This window comes from Alosa pseudoharengus, unplaced genomic scaffold (genome assembly GCF_046254945.1).
Source record: "Alosa pseudoharengus isolate Yale_2024_CS ecotype anadromous, Long Island Sound unplaced genomic scaffold, YU_APseudo_1.1 YU_APseudo_1.1_scf_13, whole genome shotgun sequence".
NCBI classification, from domain to species: domain Eukaryota; kingdom Metazoa; phylum Chordata; class Actinopteri; order Clupeiformes; family Clupeidae; genus Alosa; species Alosa pseudoharengus.
In genome coordinates this window covers 6723665-6735275 of record NW_027468598.1, presented here as the reverse complement: position 1 = coordinate 6735275, position 11611 = coordinate 6723665, and positions in this window count along the sequence as shown.

Genomic DNA, 11611 nt, shown 5'->3' with positions numbered 1-11611 from the left:
AGAGCCATTGAATAAGCGATGCCAAGCAATTTCTGTAACACTTTTTGTGACATTCAGCAAATAGCTCCTCATTTAATGTAAGTTCCTTCGGACAATAGGCCTACGTTTTACTCTACGTGCAGTTGTCCTCCATCTCAGTTGCATCAGTTTTCTAATTTTGAATGGAATTTATGATGGATTACACACTCGACATTCTGAAATGTCCTGCACGATCAAGGCCAAATTAAGTTATCACGCAGCCACTGTGTCAGCAGCATCAGTGCTGACGGTGACGGTGCGTTTCTGATGTCAGATTATTATGTAGGCTAGCCTACTAGACTGTTCTCACTTGCAGCGCTTTACTTATATGAAGTAGCATTAATCAATATGAGGGGCAGAGGGGGATAAATGTTGTCCCCCCCGACGATAAAAATAATTTAGCAGAGGTAGGAAAACCAGAGGGGGGGAAATCCTAACCATCCCCCCCTACAAATCGCACCCTGTGTGTATGTGTATGTGTATGTGTATGTGCGTGTATGTGTATATGTATGTGTATGTGTATGTGTATGTGTATGGGTATGTGTATGTGTGTGTGTATGTGTATATATGTGTGTGTGTATGTGTATGTGTATGTGTATGTGTGCGTGTATGTGTGCGTGTATGTGTATGTGTATGTGTATGTGTATGGGTATGTGTATGTGTATGGGTATGTGTGTGTGTGTGTGTATATGTATATATGTGTGTGTGTATGTGTATGTGTATGTGTATGTGTATGTGTGCGTGTGCGTGTGCGTGTATGTGTATGTGTATGTGTATGTCAGGGGTCGGCAAATAGTGGCCCGCGGGCCAATTTTGGCCCGCCATCTATTCTATCTGGCCCGCGAGATGACGTTAATTTGCTGTTGAATGAATTTTTTTTTTAACCCCATGTTTTTAAAAAGAAAAAAAGGCCTACAGCAATCCCATCAATTTCAAAACATTTATTGAGGTATAGATGATAGTCCTACTAAAGTGACAAAACAGGTGGAACATCCTTGCAGTTATCCATGACGCACAGGTCGGAACGGTATTGGCACGCGAGTGCGCGTAATCTTGTGCAAAAAAACAACAACAGTGTCCTGTCTCCCTCTTCCAGTGGGCAAGGTCAAAAATAGCCTATGTTTCGTTAAATTAATAGGCTTGGCATTAAGAAATGCAGGCAGGCTCAACACATACCTCTGCTTCCATTCTTCTTTGTAGGTCCTGCATTCTGAATCAATTTTTCTTTTCAAGGCTTTTGACAACGACATTTTGCATTGATAACTAGCATATAGCAATGTTCAGCTAATCATTTACACGTCATCCAAAAGAATAATATTTGTAGCCTACACATTAGTTACGGCAAGTTGCTAGGCAAGTCGCCTGTTTCATGAGAGACGACAGGAGATGCAGCAGGCGGCATAAAAACAGCGCACATAAGCAAATAAACGTTTTTAATGGAATTAAATTAAATGCATTTTAAAAGTTAGATGATGTTTATTTTAATATAATATAATAATTAATAATTTAAATAGTAGGCCTATAACCCCCCCCCCCCCCATTACAAAAGCTATGGCCCGCGATGCCATTGTCTGAAAAAAAATTGGCCCGGGTCCAAACGTAATTGCCGACCCCTGGTGTATGTGTATGCGTATGTGTGTATGTGTATGTGTATGTGTATGTGTATGGGTATGTGTATGTGTGTGTATATGTGTATATATGTATGTGTGTATGTGTATGTGTATGTGCGTGTATGTGTATGTGTATGTGAGTGGATATGTGGGATTGGAGACGTGGCTAGTGGCAATCTAATTTTGAACTCATGACCTCATGCTGTCAGACTGCCAGCAAACCAGTCAGATACCACACACACACACACACACACACACACACACACACACACACACACTTTATACTCTGAGGCATAGTATTCAGTTTCTGCTGTCCCTGACTGTAGGGGTGTTTAGTGCTGTTGCTCCCTCTCTCTGCGTCGGCCCTCAGGGCGATCTGTAATGCAGCTGCTACTGTTACTGGTAAAAGTGATCCATCTGTTGATGGAGGGCAGGAAAAGAGGAGAGAGAGCTTCAGACTTACCTAAGGAGCAGTGTAAGAGACCAGCATTGATGTATTGTGCTGTATTTAAGTTGATACACCTTCCCCCTTCCACCAATTACTTCTCCCTCCCTCTCCTTTGGTTTATCTTTTAAGCAGAAATAGAGTGCGCTCTCTCTCTCTCTCTCTCTCTCTCTCTCTCTCTCTCTCTCTCTCTCTCTCTTGTCTCCTTCTTCTTTTTGTGTTGGCACATATTCATAATTCCATACATAGATTTCCTGTCACACTTCTGGAAGTTGAGCCTCTTTAATGCTGAAACGTTTTCTGTTTCATGTTCATTCTTGAAACTAAATTCATGTAAGTGTGATCTAAGCTGTTGTCACTGCAGTAATGCACCCTTCAAAGCTCCAGGGACAGACAGCATGGCAATGGTCAACTGTTAGCTATTCATCAATTTTCCATTTAATGTAAAAAAAATCAGTGACTAAGAGTGATCTAAAGAATTGTTTGACTACTCAGCTTCTCAGTGATGGTGACCATAAGGATAAATGACTTTGGGAGTGATTTCAGAGCAGCTCTATACTGTGATTTGGAAGCCAGTAAAAGGCCATCTGATTAGCAGGAGCTGGCAGACTGGTGGTGTTTCAGTGCCAGTGGCTCTCCGCTCTGCTGCCCACCTTTCCTCCTTCTGCGCCCATCTGCTCAAGCTGGCCTACGCTTACTCAATGTCACCATCCATACTCGCTTCCAACAGAGAACACACACGTACAGACACGCATGCCTGTGTACGTACGTACAGACAGACAGACACACACACACACACACACACACACACACACACACACACACACACATACACAAACACATAGACACAGGCCCTTGAAAAAACAAAACAATTATTTCCTAAGCTCTTGATACAGCTGCTGACCGACCTTATTGTGTCATGTGACAAAAAACATCAACATGCATGAGACATCATACACACCCACACAAAAAAAGAGTATAACCAGAAACATCTCAAACATGTGGAAAAATAGTTTGTTCAAATGCGCCATGCATCATTAAACAGCTCATTCATAAATTGGTAACCTCCAAATCATACAAGCACAACAGGATACTTTTAGACGTCCTGTCTCAGGTCAGAGGTTTCTTGCAGGACCGCTGGGGTAACTAAGCAAACAGGTAGCAGGCAGCGATCATGAGGAGAGAGGATGGCATCCTAAGGATGGGCTTCCCACACCAATTCCTCCTTGTGGTCTGATGCTCACTGTTTTCAACTCTTTCACCGGACAGTTATGTTGAATGGAAAGTGTGTTTGGTGTGTGAGTTAAGTATGAAGTTCAGTGTGAATTGCATAGTGACATCATCAAAGCTGAGAGATATCGCCGTGTCAACAAAAGATCAAAAGGTCGGGAAACAAAAAATGTTGTGTAAACAAGATGGAGACAGATTCATATTTTCTTTCTTTCAAATGTTTCTCCTCCCCCACTCACCACCATTCTATCTCTCACTCTCTCTCCCTCTAACTTCTTTTCACCTCCCTTTCTCCTTTCTCTCTCTCTTTGTTTGAAGGCAGCCTTCAATTTCCTGGGTAGCAGTCTTCAAAGGCGAGGGAGGGGGTGAGAGGGCGAGTGGGATGCCAGAGGCACAGTGACAGCTGGGATGTAGGAGATGCAGTGTGGAGATCAGAGGGCTAGAGTTTCACCCGCCACAGACGCCGTGCCACTCTCTCCCTCGTCTGTTGCTCCCTACTCTCATACACACACACACACACACACACACACATGCATGGATACATATGAATTCAAATGCAAACACACACATACACACACACACACACACACACACACACACACACACACACACACACACACACACACATACTACACACACACTGTCAAGAGGTGTTTATTTATAGAGCATATTTAAACTAACAAATGTTGTAGTGCTTTACAATATGAAAACCACAGTCCAAAAGTACAATATAGATTGTGTAATCCGTTACAATAAAAAAAATGCAATCCCAAGACAAGATCAAAAGTGGTGGGGGATGATGTAATGCTTATCGCAAGGCTGTTACACAGTCTGGGAATTGTACTGATGAAGGCACACTCATTTCTGCATTTCCAAAGAGATTGTAGTATGGAGAAGAATAATGAAGACCTGGAAGAGGGGGAAAGGATATGAAGGGGGAGCTCAAAAAATGTAGGTGATAGTTCATGAAATCTTTTTGTAAACTACCTTTGACAAAGGTTAAACATAAACATAGCACTGTCTCTGCTGTTACTAAAGTAGTAAGTGATCTAAATTATATTGTCAATGCACTTGATAAGAAAAAACACTGTGCTGCCATTTTTGTAGTTGCTGTCAGACAGACACCACTCTATAAAATTGGGGAGTGTTCAGTCAGAACCCTTGCTAATAACTAAGGGAGCCCCGCAAGGCTCAGTTCTTGGGCCAATCCTTTTCACAATCTATATTAATAAAAAAAAATGCTTTTAACAGCAAACGCAAATGCAAACGAAGCTACTATTTACTAAATCTAGAGATGATAGCTGCAATAACATAAATATTGCTACTTTAAAAGGGTCCATTATTGACAGAGTTTCACATTACAAATACTTGGGAATCTGGCTGGATGAAAAATTGACTTTCAAAAATCATATTGATAGTCTTATTATTAAACTAAGGCAGAAATTGTCATTTTTGTACAGAAATAGATGCCATTTCCCAGTTTTTTGTAGGAAAAAGATTGTTGAAGCCATTTTTGTTTCTTCACTAGACTATGGAGATGTGATTTACAGTCATGCCTCTGTCACCACTCTCAAAGCCCTTGATACTGCCTATCACTTAGCACTTAGGTTTATCACCGAGGATGCCTACAGTACTCATCATTGCATTTTATATGAAAAAGTTGTGTGGCCTTCCCTATCTCAAAGAAGGGATATGCATTTCTCTCTGTTTATTTATAAAGCCCTAACTGGAAAGCTTCCTATGTATATTTCTTCCCTTTTAGCTGGGTATTCCAACCCCTACCAAACTCGGACTAGCAGGTTACCGCTGCAGGTTGGTAAAACTGCTTTTAGTTTTTGTGCTCCCTCATCTTGGAATACCCTGCAACTCAGTCTTAACCTTGATTCATTTGTTTCATTTGAACATTTTAAAGCCATGTTTAAAGATCATTTGACGCATTCATGCACTTGTTTTAACTGATAGTTTGTCATGATATTGTATATGTGTTATGTGCGTTTACTCAACATCACTGTAAATGAGGGCTAAGCTCTCAAAAGATTATTCGAGTTTAAATAAATCAAATCAAAGAGTATTTTTTTAATGCTAGCATATGAGCCCACCCGCCTATTGTTCAAAGCTCAGCTTTCACTGGCATTATAGTCTGCAAGTCTTTCTTATAATCAGCAGATGCATAACAGAGCCAGCCTGAAGGGTTTACCCATTAGCAACCAGTGAGGGTGGCTAAGTGATATGATGTTGAAATGAAGCATTTACAATAGTTGCGCCACTACAGCTAGATGAAGCAATACAAACAGTACAGTACCAGCAACACTAAACACTGAAGAACTGAACCTGGTGCAAGGAAAATAAGTGAAATTACTCATTAGGGGCAAAGCTTTTTTTTTCATACTACCAGTGGGGTTTGTAGTTGGGTGGCTAAATGCAAAATATGTAACTTTCTGATACAAGCACACATTTTCATGTAATATATCTTATATCTCAAAGTCAATGTCAAAATGACAAATGGCAAAATGTGCAGTTTGCCACCCGCTAGTAGTACCCGCAGTTTGCCACTATTGGGAAAAGGCTAATATATGAGTTTGCATTGTGAGTGGTGAAGTATAGCAATCCCATAGCCATACCCAGTCTAGTCGGTGCTAATTTATTAAAGGCTGGTTCAGTGGTTTCAAAATGAATCTGAAGTTGGCACCTATTAGAATGCAATGACTGGAAATAATTCCCAATGAAGTGTGGTCAGACCCTATTCATAAAGTGAATTTGGGTCTGGTTATATCAGGTTAATGGCTAGTTTAGGGGAAATAAGCTCTTTTTTGAATTCTGTTATAATTAGACATGGGATGAGATGTGGCCTGAACAACTCCAACAGCAATAGAGTTACAGTAATCACACTGGGAGAAGATACAATCATCAATACAAATCTACTGTTTTTGGTTATAAAAAGTGGTTTAACCTTTTGGATGGACAATAGCTGTAAAAGGGCATGTTTTACAACTGCACATACGTTAGAATTTGAGTCAGTGATTACACTGAGGTTCTTTTTACATAACATTATGTGTTCAGGGAGAGTGCATACAGTATGGGACTGATGGTACAAGAGAGACAAAAATGATTGGAGCAGTTTCTTCCCACTCAATGTCCCCGCTCTACCCTAAGGTACACACAGTAATAGGAGCGTATTGTTGTTGTTTTTGACAGAAGTCGTTTTCAAACACCTGTCCTCAGCCAAGAAATAAAGTAAGTCAAACACTACCCCAACAAGTGATGTAGTAGAAGTGAAATGAAAAAGGAAAATATGGAATACGGAAAGAAACATGATTCTTTTGAATGCGGCACAACGTTTTTCATTGGCAATTTTCATCAGACATATTTATGTGTGTAATGTATTTAAACAGACCTAAACCAGCTGTCTTCCTTCCCCATGAAGAGCTCTTATGGTTGTATTAGTAGAGTATTTAGTAGTAGGATTGTCATGAAATAACTGTTCAGTCTGTCTTTTAGAAAAAAATAAAAACATCTGAAATAAAATCAATACAGTTTATTTATATTATGTTCTGTATCTTACATACTTAGACTGTCTTGTCCATACTGGCTTGTCCATGTTTAATTTCCACATTAAGTGGCATCTGTTATGCTTTCGGTCAGTGGTAAACATGATGTCAGCATTGATTTGTCAGTGGTAGCATGGAATAACTTGACATCAGTGATGGGAACGCTGGTCTACAGTCGAAGCACCCTCTCCTTTTTGCCAGCATCTCAAACAAGTGCATTTATAGAGTCTATCCTAACTTACAGCGAGCATCAAAGAACAATGTGTCACAACATTTTTGACTCAAACGTGGACAAACACTCTATCTCTAACTTTTGACTAGACACACTCCCTCTCTCACTTTGAATTGTCAAAAGTTTCAGGACATTACATTGGAACGTACAGTAGATGAAATGGTTGCAACGTGGACAGTTGCAGTGTATTTCAATGTACAGTCACAAGTTATTTAGAAACATTCCCAACAACCTTTCTGATTTCACTTCACCAGCAAATTGGGAGGGAGGGGGGTGCACTATATGAGTATTCTTGCAGAATCTGAGACACTCGGGAGGGAATGTGACGAATATATGAGAAATCTGCAGGATTACAGAGCTTGTACAGCATGCTGTGCTGAAACATAATGAGGAAAGAACTTGGAAAAGAGAAGATAGGCACTTAGTGAGTGAGTGAGAGAGTAAGAGAGAGAGAAAGAGAGAGGGGGTGGGGTGGGGGAGAATGGTCTTTGTTAATCCAAGCACATCTGGCTTCTATTAGGATGTGGAGGCCGCTAAAATAATGTTTTTCACCCTACAAGCCTTTCTGTGCTATAAATTACCCAGCAGCCACCCTGCCTTCCTGACTGAAGTTGCTCAGTGAGCCAGTTTTGGTTTCACAGACACTCAACTCCTCCCCACCCCTCTCCCTTCTTCCTTGCTCTCTCTATTTCTGACTCCCCCCTTGCTGTTGTGGCCAGGAAGAACTCTGACCTCAAACTCAGTCCCTCTTCCCAGTCGTATCTCCTGCTCTGTCTGTCTATCTATTCTATTCTCTCTCTTTCTCCGTTTCTCCCCCTATAATATTCAGCTCTTCTTTTTTGCTACAGTGCAGATGTACCGTCTAATCCCCGAGTGTGTGCTCGTGTTAGTGATAGTCTTGTGCTCTCTGACAGTGGGGTCTAATGTCAGGCCGACTGTGCTAAGCTCATTTTTGGGGTCACGCGGAGTTCAGCACAGGTGTAGAACAAAGGGAGGAATCCGCTATCTGTCAGGCCGAGGGATGCACAGCGGGCCTGAGTCCCGGGCGCCGAGCGGCCAGGGAGGAGCCGGCACCAACAGAGGGCCAGTGGCTCTTCCCCAGAAACGCCAATTAGATTAATTGGAGATGACAGATGTGGGCGGATGAAAGGCCAGCCGATTGGCTAATGAGAGCGGCGGAGTGCTAACAACAAGCCGGAGAGTGCCCTGATTTTACACTCATTAGGCATCTGTGAACCCAAGTGCAGCTGGTTAGAAGGTGAGGGCAGACTGGGCCAGGGTGATGTCCAGCGTCCAAGAACTTTTGATTTGAAACACGAGGCCTGTGTGTTAGTGTCTCTTCCACTTGTCCTCTTAGCTTCAGTCTTTTCCTCTTAGATTCAGTCTTTTCCTCTTCTCTGTGTTTAGGGAGAGGTTTAGTGGGCCATGGAAAAAAACTGAAGGATTTAAATCATCAGTGTTAAACATGTAGTGGACTGAATCCAAGATCTCAGTAATATTCCATTAGGGCCTCACAACAACTGGCGCAGAGAGCTGTAATCAAATAGCAAAAGAAAAGGATATGTGAGAAGAGGAGAGCATGTCTCTCTGTCAGTCTAAGTGAGGGAATAGGCACCAGGGCCTGAATGAAAATGGTTTATTTATTTTGCCTTGTCGTCCAGTGTTTTCCATCCTGACCCTCTTTGGCACCCTGAACACTTGGTGAAAAGGCGCAGTGATGATGTTGGACCAGTGTCCTGACTTATTCCAGTGCTGCGCTCTGCTACCCCCCTTAAGGTCTAACCTATTCTCCGGCTTTGAGCAACCTCTGTGCAGGTACTTAGTGTCACTGGGAGCCAAGCCACATTCTCCAGGACCCCTTCCGTCAGCACCAGCTCCACTCCCACTGTTGCCTGGGTCGTGTCTCTCCTCAGGACGGCCTCTCCATTAATCCAACTTATAACTACCATGTCGATTTCACTACCTGCCAGGTCTTAGACAGTCATTGAGAGTCATGTCATTATTTCAGAGTGACTTGTGGAGTGAGTTCTGTTTGTGTCACCTATCTGTCTCATCTGTCTGTCTGAAGCTCTTCTTGACTCCTCCCTAATGACTGTGTACCAATCTGTCATTATATCCCACTTTTAAATGTATTTTCCTCTCCTCACTGAAATTCTGGCCATGTGGCAAGACTTTGTGAATGGTAGGACTTTTCTGTTTGCTTTTGACTTGTCTCTTTTTGCTGGCCCTACTTGTACATTTGCGTGCGGCAGCTCACAACACCTTCAAATGCTAACTTAAGCTGAAGTTTGTCATTTAGTGCCACTTGAATATTTCAGACATGTTTGGGTCAGGGCCCCTTGTAGATGACCTCTCTTCAAAAGCTCCTCCCTGCGTCATCCCATCCCAGTGTGAATTGATACCAAAGAGTAGTTCAGTCAACACCGGGGGATAGGGTTGTGAACACAAAAGACCTCGTTTCACATGGGCCATCAAGGTCAGGATACCGAGGCCATCATTTTTCTGTCATGATTCACAGGATTATTCACAGGGGGAGATTTGTGTCTGTGTATGTGTGTGTGTGTGTGTGTGTGTGTGTGTGTGTGTGTGTGTGTGTGTGTGTGTGTGTGTGTGTGTGTGTGTGTGTAGGAATGGGGGAGGGTTATTTCCCCATATGGGGGTCTAAGATATCAAAGCCGGACGGGTTTGGGGTGGACAGAGAGCAGAGGATGGAGGGTAGAGGACAGGTCTTTGTTCTAGCTCCACCTCAGGATTCCATGAAAAGATCAGCGAGCAGCCTGATTTGTCATGCCTTCAGGCTCTTGCCTCTGATTGGTTCCACTGAGCAGGCAGATGTTCCGGCTGCAGCAGGGGGTGCGATTGATTCCAGCTCCCAACTCACACACTGCAGGATGGTCTCATAACTGTCCCTCCCTTTCTCTCACTCTTTCCCCTTCCTCCCTCTCTCACTCCTTCTCTCTCATTCTCTCTCTTTCTCTAAGTGTCCCACACCCTTGTTTGAACTCATACACATAGTACAAAGTTGGTTTATTTGTTAGTTAGTTAGTTAGTCATTGTAGATAACATGGTTAGCTCAGTAACCTTGGTGCAGATAATATGTTAGCTCAGTAATATTACACACCTTATAAACATTCTTAATTATTATCGTTTTTAATTATAATTATTCATATTCTTATTCTTATATTCTGATGGTGCTTTATTGGTGTCACTGGACTTCATCACTGTAGTGCCAAGGACAAAAAGAAAACAAAATATTATTTTATAGCAGTAGTTATTAAAACTGCAACCACAATGCTACAAGAGAAATTGAGAAATAAAATAAAGAAATAAATAAAAGCAGTACAATTCGGTGCTCAGTTAGTGACTGGAGTTTCAGTACTCAGCAGTGAGAAGTAGCCTTTCCTCTGGCTCCCACTGGACACAGGAGCTGCTCTTCATTACAAACAAGCAGGAGATCAGTTAGAACTCTCTCCTATTTGGTGCACTTTTCTGCATATTGAGTGCAATGCATGAGGAACTGTGGCCTGGCCTTCACTATGCCCTGCTTACATTTGGAGTCTATCAATCTATGTATTTGTAGAGGAACATTTTGGTAACACTGTCTGTCATAAGGCTAGCAACCATGTTATAAACATGTCATAGTAGATGGTGTCATCCAGTCGAAAGTCATCTTGACATTCAGTGATTACATGACTAGAGTCTCGTCATTATTATGGAAATGGTCAGCTCTCAAAAATTGTAATGCCTTGACAGATTATTAGCTTGTGACATAAAGTGAGAAATTCATAAGCTGTCATGATATACTGTCAGACAGTCAATAGATCTAGTGTCTGCCATGAAATGGTTAGTATGGTCATGTCAGTCATATTACAAAGGGTTTGAATAATATTTTGCTAACTATTTCAATACTGCTGCTCTATTACCTTATACTTAACATTATCCATTACATTGGCACCAACCATGAAGTTCAGCACATTTTTTATTATTTAAAGTATGTAAAGCATTACAAACTGAATTATTCTGCAGGAAAATCATTGCATTAGTACAAAGTATATTAGTACATCATATATTTTAGACATGGCTATTTTGTAGCCTATTTACTTATTTAATTCCAGTGAAAATCATATGAACAGTAGGATATCAACCTACAAGACATAGCTATTGCCAAAGTACACAGAAAAACAGTTCTATTTATTACCTTGAGGCTATCAAATGACACGTTGTGGATTACAAACAGAAGTGCAAACAAGTTGAGATTTGTAGAGTTACTCTTTCTCTATTTTAGTGCTGCAGATTGTAGATAAGAGGACAACTTTCTGGAACCAGAAAGAGATATCGCTATCTCCATTATCTGACAGCATGGTGTCTGCAAAAAGAGTTAGCATGTCCATTTCTGTTTGTGTGTGCATTTAATCTTTTGTGTGTTCAGGAAGAAAGCCTCTAAGGCACAGATACACTCAACCAAACCAAATTCTTGCAAGAATGCACTTGCATACACATAAACACACACATACACACACACACACAC